This window comes from Scyliorhinus canicula, chromosome 4 (genome assembly GCF_902713615.1).
Source record: "Scyliorhinus canicula chromosome 4, sScyCan1.1, whole genome shotgun sequence".
In the NCBI taxonomy this organism is placed as follows: domain Eukaryota; kingdom Metazoa; phylum Chordata; class Chondrichthyes; order Carcharhiniformes; family Scyliorhinidae; genus Scyliorhinus; species Scyliorhinus canicula.
Window position 1 is genome coordinate 60833123 of NC_052149.1, and position 15205 is coordinate 60848327.

The 15205-nt window shown below is 43.9% G+C and overlaps 1 protein-coding gene across 16 annotated transcripts in view; it reads right to left on the minus strand.

Annotated features, from left to right (window-relative positions):
• The window catches only part of nfia (nuclear factor I/A), a 1014328-nt gene that overhangs the window by 351052 nt on the left and 648071 nt on the right, over positions 1–15205 (minus strand). The gene's annotated exons all lie outside the window — the stretch shown is intronic.

Genomic DNA, 15205 nt, shown 5'->3' on the forward strand with positions numbered 1-15205 from the left:
CACCATTCATTACCCACCACCCCAACAGAATCCCCCACTCCTCCAACAGCACTCTTGGCCTACTTCCAACAGCATGCCCAATCCGCCCAACAGCACTCCCGAACGGCCTCCATACTTCTGCCCCCAACAGTATTCTCAAACCACCCCCAACAACAGTACTCCTGGCAACCCCCCCCCCCCCAAAACAGCATTCTCAAGGTACGTAATCTTCTTCACCAATACTCTACTGAACCATAATCACAAACGGAGGACCACTTGTAGATCCCCAGGAGCCAACCTGATCACTTATCTATAAGTTGGAGCACTAACCCGTGTAGGGTCATACTATAGTCCTGTTGACATTATGATGTTCAAGGCTTCTCAGACTTCTATATTTACGCATGGGTTCTTAGCACTATGTGAGAAAGGTGCCCAAAATAAGGCACGGCCAAAACTCTTGGCACCGTCTCCAAGAGGCACATAAAATGAACAAGTAAAAGGAGTAGTTTAACAGTTTCAAGAAGTCTTAATTGTCCAGTAAGTTACTTCCCAAAATATTTTGGGAGGTCAGCAAACTCATCATATGTGGCAGTTTAAAAACTCAAAGTGAGGGACCACTAATCCTTCAATACTTATAAATGATAACATGCATATCTGAATACTTCAATCTAAGCTGAGGCAAAACAACTGCGGGCTTGACTAGCTAATAATAATTTACAATCTACCCTTCAATGAAAATAAATTAATAAACATTGTGAGAAACATTATTAGAAAAACAATCAAGTATCCTTAATGTGCAAATAAATTTGTATTCCCAGGTAGTCCCCCTTTATAAAAAGAGCAGAAGTAGCACAGGGCTAAAGAGCTGGCTTTTAAAGCAGACCAAGGCAGGCCAGCAGCACGGTTCAATTCCCTTACCAGCCTCCCCGAACAGGCACCGGAATGTGGCAACTAGGGGCTTTTCATAGTAACTTCATTTGAAGCGTACTTGTGACAATAAGCGATTTTCATTTCATTTCATTTATATGTGCACAACTAATATTCATATAAACAAAAATATAACATGTACAAACTAATCCTGATTGATGAAAAATTGCATATGTAGAGTGATGCACTCAGGGTAAAGGAGTCCTATTATTTTCTATGTCGGATCATCTGTCAGCTGTAGGTCAAAGTCATGACTGCAGACTGACTGTGCTGTGAGCCCTGTTGTGCTCCCAGTTGGGGGAGGATAGAAGGGAAAGGGAGAGGCAATGGTAACCTCTAATTAACCCCATGGTCTGTGGGACAAACAATCCTGCCATAAACCACTTTACTCAGCCTTTTCAGCCACAACATGTTGAAAGATTCATTCTTCATTATGACAAGTGCCACTGGTGTCTTTAACACATTGTAACCTAAATACATGCTCTTAAACAGCTGTGAAATCATCATTACCATTCTAAGGTTAACATTAAAACAACGATGCATTGTACCCCTCCTGACCGGCACTGGGTCATTAAGGATTAAGTATGATTACTCTAAGCACAGACAAATAAAACAATAAATAAGAATAGAATAGCGTCAAAGTTTTGTAAACTTTAGTGTAACAAAAAAGATGTTCCTTTAGTAAAAACTTATTCAGGAGAAATAAACTATAAAGATATGCCCAAAAGCACTCTTGGTTTAGGAAAATACCTATTTCTCTCTCCAAAACCTAGAATTGTGTTTTAAAGGACCAGATTGTTTTGGATGAAATTAATTTGTACAGTTAAGTGGCATGCAAATGTAAACAATGCAATATTTAAAAATATATTCTCCATTATTGGCTGAACACTGACAACTTGAATGCCAGAGTACACTGGCCAGTGACATTTATTCTGCTCTTTATAATCTGACATCTTGGAGATGAAAAGTGTACAGACTTCTCAATCTGCTTTATAATACTAGACAAGTCCTCTTTTTTTCTCCTTACAAAGATTTAAATTTCAGCTTAATCATGAATTCATGGTAGAAGCTTGAAAAAAATCCAAATATTTCATTAATCATCTGCTACCTTACAGATTCTGAAATGTTTATAAAGTATTACTGCAATAATATAAAAGTTATTTTCTCACAAAAATAATTGTGGATTAATTTGAATGACTAAATATGCTATCAGTAAACATAATTTTCAAAGCTAATAAGACCTTCTTCACCTACCATTTCCAATGTCTTTTAGCAGTAGAATTCACTTGATATTATAAAGGAACAAAGAAACCAACTTCAATTGCCATGAGTAGGACAGTTCTTTGCAATAAACAGTGGTATCTATGTATTGGTACATAAGAAATGAGTAGAACGTAGGGCCTCCGCACACTTCAACTGGAGGTCCTCCCATTAAAAAAAGCTTTCAAGCAGCAGTCATGCAATGTGCAACTTAACACACTATTTGAAGAACGGATAGTCCACGTTGAAAATTATAATCAAAGTTTATCATTTCCACATTTTGCATTTCCTAAGCTCCATGCTTTACAGCAGCTGAAATAGAAACAATCTGTAAGGGAGAAATATCGTTCACTTTAGCTCAGTGCACCTTAAAACGTTTGGTCAAAGAACACCTCATGCAAATTATAATACTCTATAATAATCATAATATATGGGTGATTCTGTATTTTGGTATTTTTCTTTGAGTGTGCTGTATGCAATCCTCAAATATTTAAAAGAACTCCCCTCTCTTGAACGAGATCCAACTCACCACCAGCCTTGCTAACTGCCAATCATCCCGTCGCTTTCAGTGTACCTCCACGAGCTGCCACCTCCCGGCTCACACCAAACCTAAATCTGGCCACTGCCCAATTGCCTACTGCTCAACTATTTTGCAGATTGCGTCCCCCCGCCCCCTTGCCCCCCAAATCACTGCAGATCTCCCAGGGCCTGTGGACCCTTATTTCAGAAACACTGGTTCAGCCAGCCATACTCTGTTGCTATTTCTGGCACCAGGTGAAGGAATAAAATAAATAATAAGAACCAATACAGCCACACTACACCTTTAACATTCATTTTTGAAAGATCGTCTTCCACACTTTAACATCACCAGCCAGAGTTTCTGCATTATTTAGTTGCATTTAACTTCTTAAAAATAAAATGATGGAATCTTTTATCCTCTTGTCATCTCATCGGTGGCAAAAGATTTAGGCTTATGTTCGTGCACCCCCTTAACTCATTGTCTGGGCTAACTCTTTCTGGGATCGTGCATTGCCATTTTCAAACACTGCAGCTTCAGGAGTGGTAAAAAAAATTAAAAATCAAATTAAAAATTAATTAAATAAAATAGAGATGGAAGGGCAGGCGATGTGTTGCTCATGCATGATGTGGGACCTGGTGGACCCCATTGTGGTTCTCAGTGAGCACGTTTGTAGTAAGCGTTGGTTGCTTGAGGAACTCCGGCTCAAAGATGATGAGTTGGATTCTGAGTTTTGGACACTGCAACACGTCAGGGAGAGGGAGAGATACCTGGACACTGTGTTCCAGGAGGTAGTCACACCCCCTTAAAATAAATACCTCGAATTTGGCCAGTGGTCAGGGACAGGAGGGTGTGGCTGCGAGTGAGGCAAGTAGAGGGACCCAGGAGGTAGGGCTGCAGGAGCCTCAGTCCCTCTACGTGTTCAACAGGTTTGAGATTCTTGCCCCCTATGTGGATGGGAATGGGGACTGCAGGGAGGATGAGCAAACTGACCACGGCACTGTGGTACAGGGAGCCATTCCAAGTGGGGAGAGAAAAAAGAAATGTAGTTATAATTGGGATAGTATAGTCAGGGACATTGACACTGCCTTCTGTGACCAGGATCGAGAATCCTGAAAGTTGAGGTGCCTGTCTGGTGCTGAGGTTCGGGATATCTCATCTGGGCTGCAGCGGAACTTGGGAGTGGGAGGATAAAGATCGAGTTGTCATGGTCCATGTAGTTACCAAAGACATTGGTACAACAGGAACAGAGGTGCTGCTAATGGAGTATGAACAGCTCGGAGCTAAATTAAAAAGCAGAACCAAAAAGGTCATAATCTTTGGATTACTACCTGAGCCATGAGCTAATTGGCACAGGGTCAATAAGATTAAGGAGATAAATGCATGGCTCAAAGATTGGTGTGGGAGGAATAGGCTTGAATTCATGGGGCACCGGCACTAGTACTGCGGAAAAGGGGATCTGTTCCGATGGGACGATCTTCATCTGAATCATGCTGGCACCAGAGTCCTGATGAATCGTAGAACTAAGGCTGTAGATAAGGCTTTAAACTAAATAGTGAGAGAGAAGGTTCAGTTGTATGAGATTAGAAAATCAAAGTTAAAGGAGAGGGTAGAAGTGCAGGTTAATGATGAGGACTTTCAACTAGTTAAAGGAGTCAAGGGCTCAGGAGAGGTTAGTAAAGTTTCCAGACCATGTAGTAGAACAGAGAGTATAGAAGGTGGCAGGAATCTAACCTCAGGCAGAGCAAAAAAGGTGACAAGTATGAGAAGGGAGATGGTCAATGCAGGAATGAGGGTGTTGTACCTAAATGCGTGCAGTATACGGAACAAGGTAAATGAGCTTGTTGGGCACATTGAAATTGTTGTGGACATCACAGCGACGTGGCTGAAAGGGGATCAGGGCTGGGATCTAAATATCCAAGGATATGTGTCCCATCGAAAGGACAGGTAGATGAGCAAAAGAGGCGAAGCTGGGTTGTTGTAAGGAATGAAGTTAAATCAATAGCAAGAAACGATATAGGATCAGAGGCATAGAATCTCTCTGGGTTAGTTGAGGAATTGCAAAGGTAAAATACCCTGATGGGAGTTATGTACTAGCCCCCTAGCAGTAGTCAGGTTGTGGGGCAGAAAATAAATCAGGAGATAGGAAAGGTATATAAAAAAAGCAATATTACAATAATCATGGGGGACTCAATATGCAGGTGGACTGGGAAAATCAGATTGACAGTGGATCCCAAGAAGCAGCTTGTGACAGAGCCTACTAGGGAACAGGCAATTCTAGATGTGGTGATGTGTAATGAGGCAGACTTGATTATGGATCTTATGGTGAAGGTAGCAATGACCACAATATGATAGAATCTACCCTGGAAACCTGGAATCAGATATAACGGTATTAATAAGGATAACTACAAAGACATGAGGGAGGAGCTGGCCAGGGAGCCTAGCAGGGAAGACAGTGGAATGGCAATGGCGGGGTTTTTGGCGGTTATTTGGGAGGCACAACAGAAATTCATCCCAAGGAAGAGTAAACATGCTAAGGGGAGGACGAGGCATCCATGGCTGACAAGGGAGGTCAAGGACAACATAAAAGCAAAAGAAAAAGCATACAAAGTGGCGAGGATTAGTGGGAAGCCAAAGAATTGGGAAGCCTTTAGAAGCGAGCAGAGGACAACTAACAAATCAATAAGGGGGGAGAAAATGAAATATGAGTGTAAGCTGGCTAGTAATATAAAAGAAGGGAGGAAGAGCTTTTTTCAATAAATAAAAGGGCAAAAATAGACACTGGACCACTGGAAAATAAGGCTGGAGAAGTAATAAAAGGAAACAAAGAAATGGCAGAGGAACTGAATAGTTACTTTGCATCAGTCTTCATGGTGGAAGACACCAGTGGGATGCCAGAGCTCCAGGATAATCAGGGGGCACAGGTGAGTGCAGTCACCATCACTATGGAGAAGGTTCAGGGGAAACTGAAAGGTCTGAAGATGGATAAATCACCTGAACCAGATGGACTCCCCCGTGAGGAGACTGTGGAGGCATTGGTGGTGATCTTTCAGGAATCACTGGGGGCAGGGAAGGTCCCAGAGGACTGGAAAGTGGCTAATGTAACACTGCTGTTTAAGAAGGGTGGGAGGCAGAAGACGGGAAATTATACACTGTCTGATTGTACTAGTTCATGGAAGATTTTACGTTTGTGATTATAGAATGATTTTGAGCAGAAAATTGAACCACTTTGAATCTAGCATCCAACTTTCTATAACCCAAGACTTCAAAGAGCCGTAAAGAGAAACTTTGGTGCAATTAATCTGCACTATGTGTCGGTGCCTTTCACATCTTGATCTACTGTTTATTAAATACACTGGGGGAGCATCTTGTGGCAGAATGTATATACTAATCTGGACACACATGCTTTAAACTGAAGCAACATCACTGCACTGGGTACGTGAAACATATGGCAAAAATTGTTCCAAACCACTTGCTAGTAGTGTGTTTGTGGAATGAGTTCCATCATTTCACAGCCTAGACGAGTAAGGAGGGTGTCTCAGACTCAATAGGATGCAATTACTTCCATAATGATGCTTTATATTTCTATATCACTAAAAGTGAGTTGATATCATTCATGGAAGGGCAAGGGTTAATTTTTCAAAAAGGAAAAAAATTCTCGGCACATTAATATTTGTTTACATTTCTGCTAAAGGGGATTTATTAGTTGTTTATTTGTCGTCACAGGGCAAGAGGTTCAAAACTAGTAAAATGGCTCTGCTGTTTTTCACATCTTCAATGTTGAAAACTGAAGACAGTGAAAGAAAACACTTGGTTTCCCTAAAGTCTCAACTGTTCTCAGTTAAACAATAGAGAACACATGATCTTGTGCATATTGCTGACACAGCAACATAACTGCCTCGAAGGATCTGTGGGAAATGTCAAATTTATAGCCCTTCGGGTGATTGGTAATTTTTTTTTAAGGCAGGCCTGTTGTAGAAGCTAGGCCTGGAAAATGTTCTTGGCTAAATCCCAGCTAAGCAGAAGGAAGCCATGTCCCACACTTCCCTTGGGATCTAATGAAATATACAGCCTGAAGGCTCTATTCAATATAGTTACGTAGAATACTACTTGCATTTGAAAGGCCAGTTCTACCTGACACAGACATGTGTCTAAGGATGCCTGTTGCAAGAGCACTCCTGTATACGCAGGTGATATGAAAGGTTTTCTATGGAAGGTAGAAACTGCCTTCTACCAGACAACTCTGAAGAAAGCTACATGAGTCAGTAAGCAACAGCAGTCCAGGCACGAGTTCCTAAGCAATCCCTGCATGTCCAAGCTGTTTGAAAACTGGCTTCCTGCTATTGTTGGAGCCCTGGGCAAAAACAGAAACTTGAAACACTAATTTCAGGAAAAGAAACAACTTCTAAATTGAGAAGCACAAGCTATTCATTAACAGAGCTGCACCACAACCAGAATCATCTCAATCTTGTAAATCTCTGCAAAATTTCTCTTCAATAAAAATAAATGGACCAAGAGCTAATTGGCACGATTCTCCCAAAAAACATTTAAGTTCATTTGTGGCGGGTTTTCCCGGGAGGTTCCCGTCGGCTCTGCCGGCGAGATCCCCATCGCTATTCAATGACACAGTCACTTTTTTGGGTCCTGGCGAGTTTCTCACTGGTTTAGCCCACACTCAGGGCTCGATTCTTCTACCCTACTCGCCGCAAGATCGCCATGGGCGGGATGCGGATGACAGAAAAGTCTGTTGGCCTCAGGCAGGATTCTCCGTTCATTGGACGGGCACGGCTGGAGAATCCCGCCCTTAGATTTTTTTAAGTACTGGGGAGCTGAACTTGAAATCGGGCCGCCATTTTGAAAAAGTGCCCCGATCTCCAAGTGAGATTGTACACGCCCAACCCATGGGCAACGTCACCGCCCCCTCACCATTCACACACATGGGCATGACCCCATACCTCCCAAATAAGGACATTCGCTATGGGGTTGCTGGGGGTCCTCCCTCTTCAGGTCCCCATGTCCACTTACAGGACTCCCCCATCCAGAGCCTCCACTCTTCACCCGCAACCTCCCAGAGGCCCTTACTTCCCTGCCCTGCACTCCCCATCCATCAAACGCACCACCCACCCTCCTTTCATGGCCCCCTCGGACCTAGATCCTTGGCAGTGCTACAATGGCACCTGGGCACCCTTGTGCTGCCAGCCTGGTACCATGGTAGAGGTCTTGCAAGCTTGGCAATGCCATCCAAGCACCTTGGCAGCCCCAGGGTGGCAGTGCCAAGGTGCCAGCTGGGCAATTGACAAGGTGCCAACATTCCAGGGGGCCACCCTGCACTATCCCTGACCGCCCAGGGATCCCCGATAGCCTGTAAGAACCCCTGGGTGCCATTCCGCCTGGTCCACATTTGTGTGGACCTGTGCTGAATGGCGCCTGGCTGCAGCCCCGCTGGGGAGGCTGGTGGATCCCGCAAGGCCAGTGGATACCAGGTCAGTTCGGTTTCTGCATGCGTCGTTTGCTCCCGCCTCTTGTAGGCGTGTTTCTGACTCGGACACCTCATGGGACTTGGGTGGATCCCGCAAGGCATGAAGGCTGCCGGGATGCCTGTGAGAGGCCTCTCCCAGCATTTACTGGCCTCACCGCGCACGAGCGTGAGCGCAGTGCAGCTGGTAGATCGCGCCCGATGTTTACAAATGGACTAGTTCAACACCAGAACTTTGAAATCTCTTTCAGGGTATCCCTTTTTGATACCAAAATGGGAACTGGGTAAACAGACCCTGCAGATTGGAGGGTAGCTCATGTCACTCCAATATTCAAAAAGGGAGGTAGAGAGAAAGCAGGGAATTATAGGTCAGTAAACCCAACATCGATAGTGGGGAAAATTCTTGAATCCATTATCAAGGACTTTATATTGGAACATTTGGAAAGCAGTGGCAGGACCAGTCAGAGTAAGCATGGATTTGGGGGGGGGGAGGAGGAGGAGTGAGCAGCAGGACATGGGTCCTTGTGCACCAGTCGCTGAAGGTAAGCATGCAGGTGCAGCAGGCGGTAAAGAAGGCTAATGCTATGTTGGCCTTCATTGCGAGAGGTTTCGAGTATAGAAGCAGGATGTGTTGCCAGCGCCGGCCCAAGGGTTGCTGGCGCCCCGGGCAAGCTGAACTTCGGCACCCTTCGGGGGGGAGGGAGGCGGGGCCGAGGGGGGAAGGTGGGGCCGAGGGGGGGAGGCGGGGCCGAGGGGGGGGGGTTGGAGGGGGGCAGCGGAAGGGGCCGCCCTGGGGGAGGGCGGCCACCGCGCATGCGCTGGTTGCACCGGCCCAACTGCGCATGCGCGGGACCCGAGTCTCTGGCGCCCCCTAGCACATGGCGCCCCGGGCAACTGCCCGAGTTGCTGGTACCTTGGGCCGGCCCTGTGTGTTGCTGCAATTACAGAGGACCTTGGTGAGGCCACACCTGGATTATTGTGTGCAGCTTTGGTCTCCTTCTCTGAGGAAAGATGTTCTTGCTCTCTAGGGAGTGCAGCGAAGGTTTACCAGACTGATTCCAGGTATGGTGGGACTGTCATGCAAGGAGAGATTGACTCGGTTGGGATTGTTCTCGTTGGAGTTCAGAAGAATGAGGGGGATCTGAGAGAGACTTATAAAATTCTAACAGGACTAGACAGGATAGGTGCAGGGAAGATGTTACCAATGATGGCTGTGTTCTGAACCAGGGGTCACAGTCTAAGGATTCAGGGTAAACCATTTCAGACAGAGATGAGGAAACATTTCTTCACTCAAAGAGTGGTGCGCCTGTGGAATTCATTAGCACAGGAAGTAGTTGATGCTGAAACATATTCAAGAGGCAGCTAAAAATAGCACTTGGGGAGAATGGGATCAAAGGCTATTGGGAGAAAGCAGGTTTAGGCTATTGAGCTGGATGCTCAGCCATGATCGTCATGAATGGCAGAACAGGCTTGAAGGGCCAAAATGCCTCCTACTGCTCATATCTTCTATGTATTTGTGTATGCAAGCGAACAGACTTTACCTATTATAATAACTCTAATTTTCTTCTACTCCTTAGACTGATTGTAGCTTTTCTTCCCAATCTACATCCTTGTTTTTGAATATATTGCAACCACTGAACTTCCTGAAGAGTAACTCCTTCCATTCCCATCCATGTGTTGTTGTTCAAGACTGGATTACTTTATTTCTGCCTTGATTAAATTTTCATTGTTCAAAAACTGTGGCGGGAGGGGGATTTTCAGCACACATTAGCCGCCAGCAAGAACTGCGATGCGGGCGTAAAGTTCCACGAGAATCAGAAAACACAATTCTCACGGGCGAGATCGAGTTTTCCAATTTTCCATTCCCTCGCTGGTGACGTAAGGTTCAAGCCCAGAAACCTCACTTAAATGTATTTCAATATAGTTACTGAGCACGCCCCATCCCCGCCACATGACACCCCCCCCACTGAATATTCATACTGCCCATGAGGTTTACAACAGGTTATGGGAAACAGGAATTAGTCGAGCGGATTTCCCGGGGGTAAAGGTAAGCATAGCCCCCGGGGCGAGAGGGACATACCTGGAAATGCCAACCTGTGGCAGTGGAGAGTGCCGGGGCAGGCCCTCTTAGAATGATTGTGGGCAGGGGGTTTGCGTTGTTTGTTGTGGGGAGGAGCCCCTGATGCTGATGCTTGTGGAAGTTTTGGGGGGGGGGGGTGGGGGGGGGTTATTTTCTGTGGTGATCAAGGGCCCCTTTGATCTCCGTGGAGTTGGCTTTGCTGGCTCTATCAGGCTCCGATCCACCAGAGTGACAGCGCAAACCACATCCTCTGAATCCTTTCTCAAAGAAACTCAAAATCTGAAGAGCTACGCGCCGGGTTTCAGTCAGAGCCGGACATGAAAAAATATGGGAATATTCCACGCTGTTATCTTGAACCTTAATGAGAGAAAAATAATCTTACATTAAATGAGCTTTGATATAAAGTTATCAGCAGAATGCATAAGGGCATTGCAAAGAAACAAACTGGAGGATGAACACTGAGGCACTGAATGAACCAATAAACAGTTCATTTTCAAGCCAGCAAGCTCCATTATACATAAATGGCAACCTAAAAAATTAACCAAAGTTGACCAATTGCTTCAACAGGGTTGTAACATCCCAAAATAGGGCTGGTTTAGCACATTGGGCTAAATTGCTGGCTTTTAAAGCAGACCAAGGCAGGCCAGCAGCACAGTTCAATTCCGGCACCAGCCTCCCCGAACAGGCGCTGGAATGTGGCGACTAGGGGCTTTTCACAGTAACTTAATTTGAAGCCTATTTGTGACAATAAGCGATTTTCATTTCATTTCATTTTCATTTCAACTCAGAAGTTGACCAAGATATGGTAAAATGACATGTGAAACGTAGTAATTACACTGAAACTACAGTGAGGACACAGGCTTGTAACTTAAGCTGTAACTATAGCCAACGTTCTTCCACTTGTATCAGAGAAAATCAATTAGAAGTATGTACCATAAGCCTGCTGGAGAATACAATTGCTCAAGGCATAAGATTTAATTTCCAGAATGGTCAGGAGTATTCCCCCACTACCAAGATTGTTTTTTTACCCTTTATTAAGTGAATTTAAGTATTTTGGAGTCTATAATGAACACAGGCATCAATTTTTTAAATGAAAATGGGTCCATTTCCACAAGTTAAAAACAATTTTCTTAGTAATTATGCAGAACTGAAAGATTTTAAGCATAGTTTAGAACAATTTTAATTAATTTTAATTTCTGACAATAATTTGCAAAATAGCAAAAATAGTTTAAGAACCTGCTTTCTGACCATATGATTATACTAATCAGGACTGCAGCACCAAATTCAGAAGTGCAAAACTCAAGATCCCTCTCCCATCCATCCATCCATGCCCGGGGTCTGATTTTGGTGAAAGTTAAGAACTGTCATATGTTACAGTTTATATTAAATGTAAACAAACAATAAAAGATGCGTGGCATTTTGGTTTTCCTCAAAGACAACCGTTAATCCTCACTTTTCAGTCACCCATCCACTCCAGGCCCCTCCCATACAGTTTACAATCATTACCCACTGACCAACCCTCCAATCCAGAGGCAATCTAACTCCTCAGTACTTAGTCCAATCTCCATCCAGTTCACAGAGGCATTCTCTCCCTCTCCACATTTCTTTGTTCATGCTGACATTTTGCTCTTCCTCTTCTACAGTTAAAGCTCCAACTCTTTTTCTCTCCCCCCCCCCCCCCCCCCACCCCGCTGCCCAGATTTTCCCAAGTGCAACCCCATACTCTTCATTTTATCACCAGATGCTGGCATTGTTTATTGTTCAGCTCTCATTCTCTTTCCATGCTAGCTCCCTCGCTTAAGTGGATGATCTAGACTTGAGGAAAGTCCGATAAAGTTCCACATGAAAAACTGTCTCGGAAGCTTAGGGTAATGCCTATTTTAGAAACTGGGGTCTTAATGAGAAATTGGCTAAACTAGAGGAGCACGAAAAACCAGTTAAGAGATGAATATTGGAATGGGGAGATATAGTGAGGGGAAAGGTACAGAGTAGAATGTTTAAGGGTCAGTACTGAGAAGATTCAGTAAGGGTAGTGCCCTGGTGGGGAGTGGTACTGGGGAGATGGACTTAATGGGATGTCCATGTGATTAGTGTTGGGGAACAGCACAGAGAAGGAGTGCCCTAAGGATCGGTGCTGAGGAAACATACAAAATCTAGTGTGTCCTAATTATTCAGAAGGAAAAATCTAGCCCAGTAAGAGTTAACAACACACATTACAAATTTCTAAGAAAGGAGCTGGAATACACAGAGAGCATTGTGAAATGCTACCCTATTGTATCAAAAGACACAAAACAGAAGTTGGTCAGATATTTTCTCCGAACAGGAAAACTTCTTCCTAACTTACAACTTATTTTTCTTTCTGACTGCAATAAGAATATTCTGACTGAACATTTGAAACAGTGGACTTCCGATTGAGTTTTGGTAATTCTTCTGGCCTGCCTGACATTGTGTTAACTATTAAACCATAGAAATTTGTAGGGTTTAGCAACAAAGTTGTGAAATGGGTGCTGGCTTTAAAAATCTGTATATTTCCAGGTGATACAGAAGGGTTTGGGGACTTCCTTTTGGACATCCACTGTAATATTCTCCATGTCATAAGGATATATCCTTGGGGTGGGGGGGGGGGGGGGGGGGTTTGGTTAACTGAGTTGGTAGGACGGCTGTTTTGTGGAGTGGAGCAACAGCAACAGTGTGAGCCGAGTTCCCATACCAGCTGAGGTTATCCTTTGTGAATTTGGCCCTCACTTGAGGTGTGGTGACCCTCAGGTTAAATCACCACCAGTCAGCTCTCTCTCAAAAGGGAAGAGTAGCCTATGGTCCTCAGGGACCATGGCGACTTTTATTTCATTCACTTGGTTACCCTCCAGGGATTTTCATTTCCTGGTAAATCTGACATAAGTGGACAATGAAAAATTCTGCAAGCATAAAAACCGCATGATTAACCAAAGATAGTGGTGATGCTCCTTATGCCAGGACTAAACACAACAATTTTTCTTTTTATCTTCTTTAAATCATTTCTGAATTGTTATGTAATTTGACTTGCCGCACGCAGGCTGAATGAGCAAGGCATTCCTCGAGGGAGAAATGACACCTAGCATGAAATAAACATTCAGCTGGCTACAGCAAAACCACACTGTTGTGGGAAGGAAAGCCCACAAAGAATGAAAATAGAAAGGGTCCAAGGCCTTGGCAGAGTGACATTATGAAAAAAAAGTGAACGGTGACTCATTCTGGCAGTCTACCTCAAACACTTCATAGCCTTTGGCAAAAAGCCTCAAAGGAGACCCATGGTCACTGCCAAGCCATGAAACATCGCAAGTATTATCTGAGAAAACATCTCAAATCTTTTTTTTTATTTTAACTTTTTTGCTGATATTTCTTTAGTTGCTGAAAAATGCTATTAAAGAGATGCTGCCCGATGAATGCCAATATCCACAATGTTACATGTAATAATTTAGACAACATTCCGATTTTTAATAATGACAAATTAAATATATTTTTTTAAATGGGCGGATTATACTATAGCATGAATCATCATAATTAGTCTTCAAACCTAAATTTTTGAATTAACATTATTTTGATGGCATTATTTTGATAACATAATGTTAACACTTTTAAAGATAGCAGGCTGTACCTGAATAACACTAACCTGTCATCAATGCAGTGGTATATAATTTTTTTTTTCTTGTAACATATCCTGTCAGATCTGCTATATTAAATGATCTGATGCGAGGGCAGGTGTTTGGTTTCTGTTATCATACACGTAAGAGTTGTTCATTAAAATGATCACATTCCAGGATCATGATACCCGTCCTGCAGCTGAATGATTTTCATCAGGAAGGACATTCAAACCAAGTTATGCACGGAAATTATTTATGTTAGCAATGGAAGCAAAAAGATGCATATTATTTAACATCAAATCTGATTCTTCTATCAACTCAGATGTCTCTAGGGAGACAGACAAATATTGATTCAAGATCATAATTTAATATCTCTCCCTTCCCCAACATTAAAAAGTTAATTATTTTTAAGCACTGCAGTGGTGCAGTGCATTTGAACTATCAGGAGTGTGTAGAAGACGCTAAGATGAGCATTGAACTGACGCCAAGTTAGTCCCCATATAAAATATTGAAAGGTTGAAAGGTGTCTTGCTGTACATCTCTGGGTGGCCTGTTTAAAGTAACAATGGTAAGGAACTAGAATGTGATACTCTGCTATATTTTTTAGACATAGGGAGGGCATGGGAACTTTACAAGGACATTAGTTTTACTTTCTTCAGTTTCTCCTCTCCATGTTTTGTGTCATCATCCAACTAACCAGACTGATGGATAACCCATTCACGGTCCTTGCTTCATGTCATTCTAAGAAAGCATTTCAACAAACTCAAATTGAATGAGATTATTACAAAAAGTTAATGTTCACACTTCATATTTCTTGTATTGCAATGGTAGACAAAGTATGGTCGCTGTTGTATTATTGATAATCATGATGTCAGTGAGATTAGATTGTGCTGGTAACACAAAAAAGAGGATAGTAAATTGGCAGCCACCCTGACATTCTCTTGCATGTTGAAAGGGCATCATTCATTTTAGAATATCCACATATCAAACATTGGGGGCGCGATTCTCCGCAAATGCGGCGAGTCGTAAAGGCTGCCGTGAAACTGGCCGTGTTTCACGGCAGCCTCCGCGGCCCCTCCCGGGACCTGATTCTCCCCCCTGGGCGGGGCTAGCAGCACGGCCCCGTGAAGCACAGCATCGCGGGCTTAGCGACGGTCGCTAAGCCCGCGCGGCAAGCGTCACGGCGGCTGGCGCGCACGATGACGTCAGCCGCGCATGCGCGGGTTGGACGGCTCCAACCCACGCATGCGCAGATGACGTCATCACGCACATGCGTCAAACCCGCGCATGTGCGGGCCGTCATGCCCCTCAGCCGCCCCGCGGACTGATCCTGCGGGGCGGCGGAG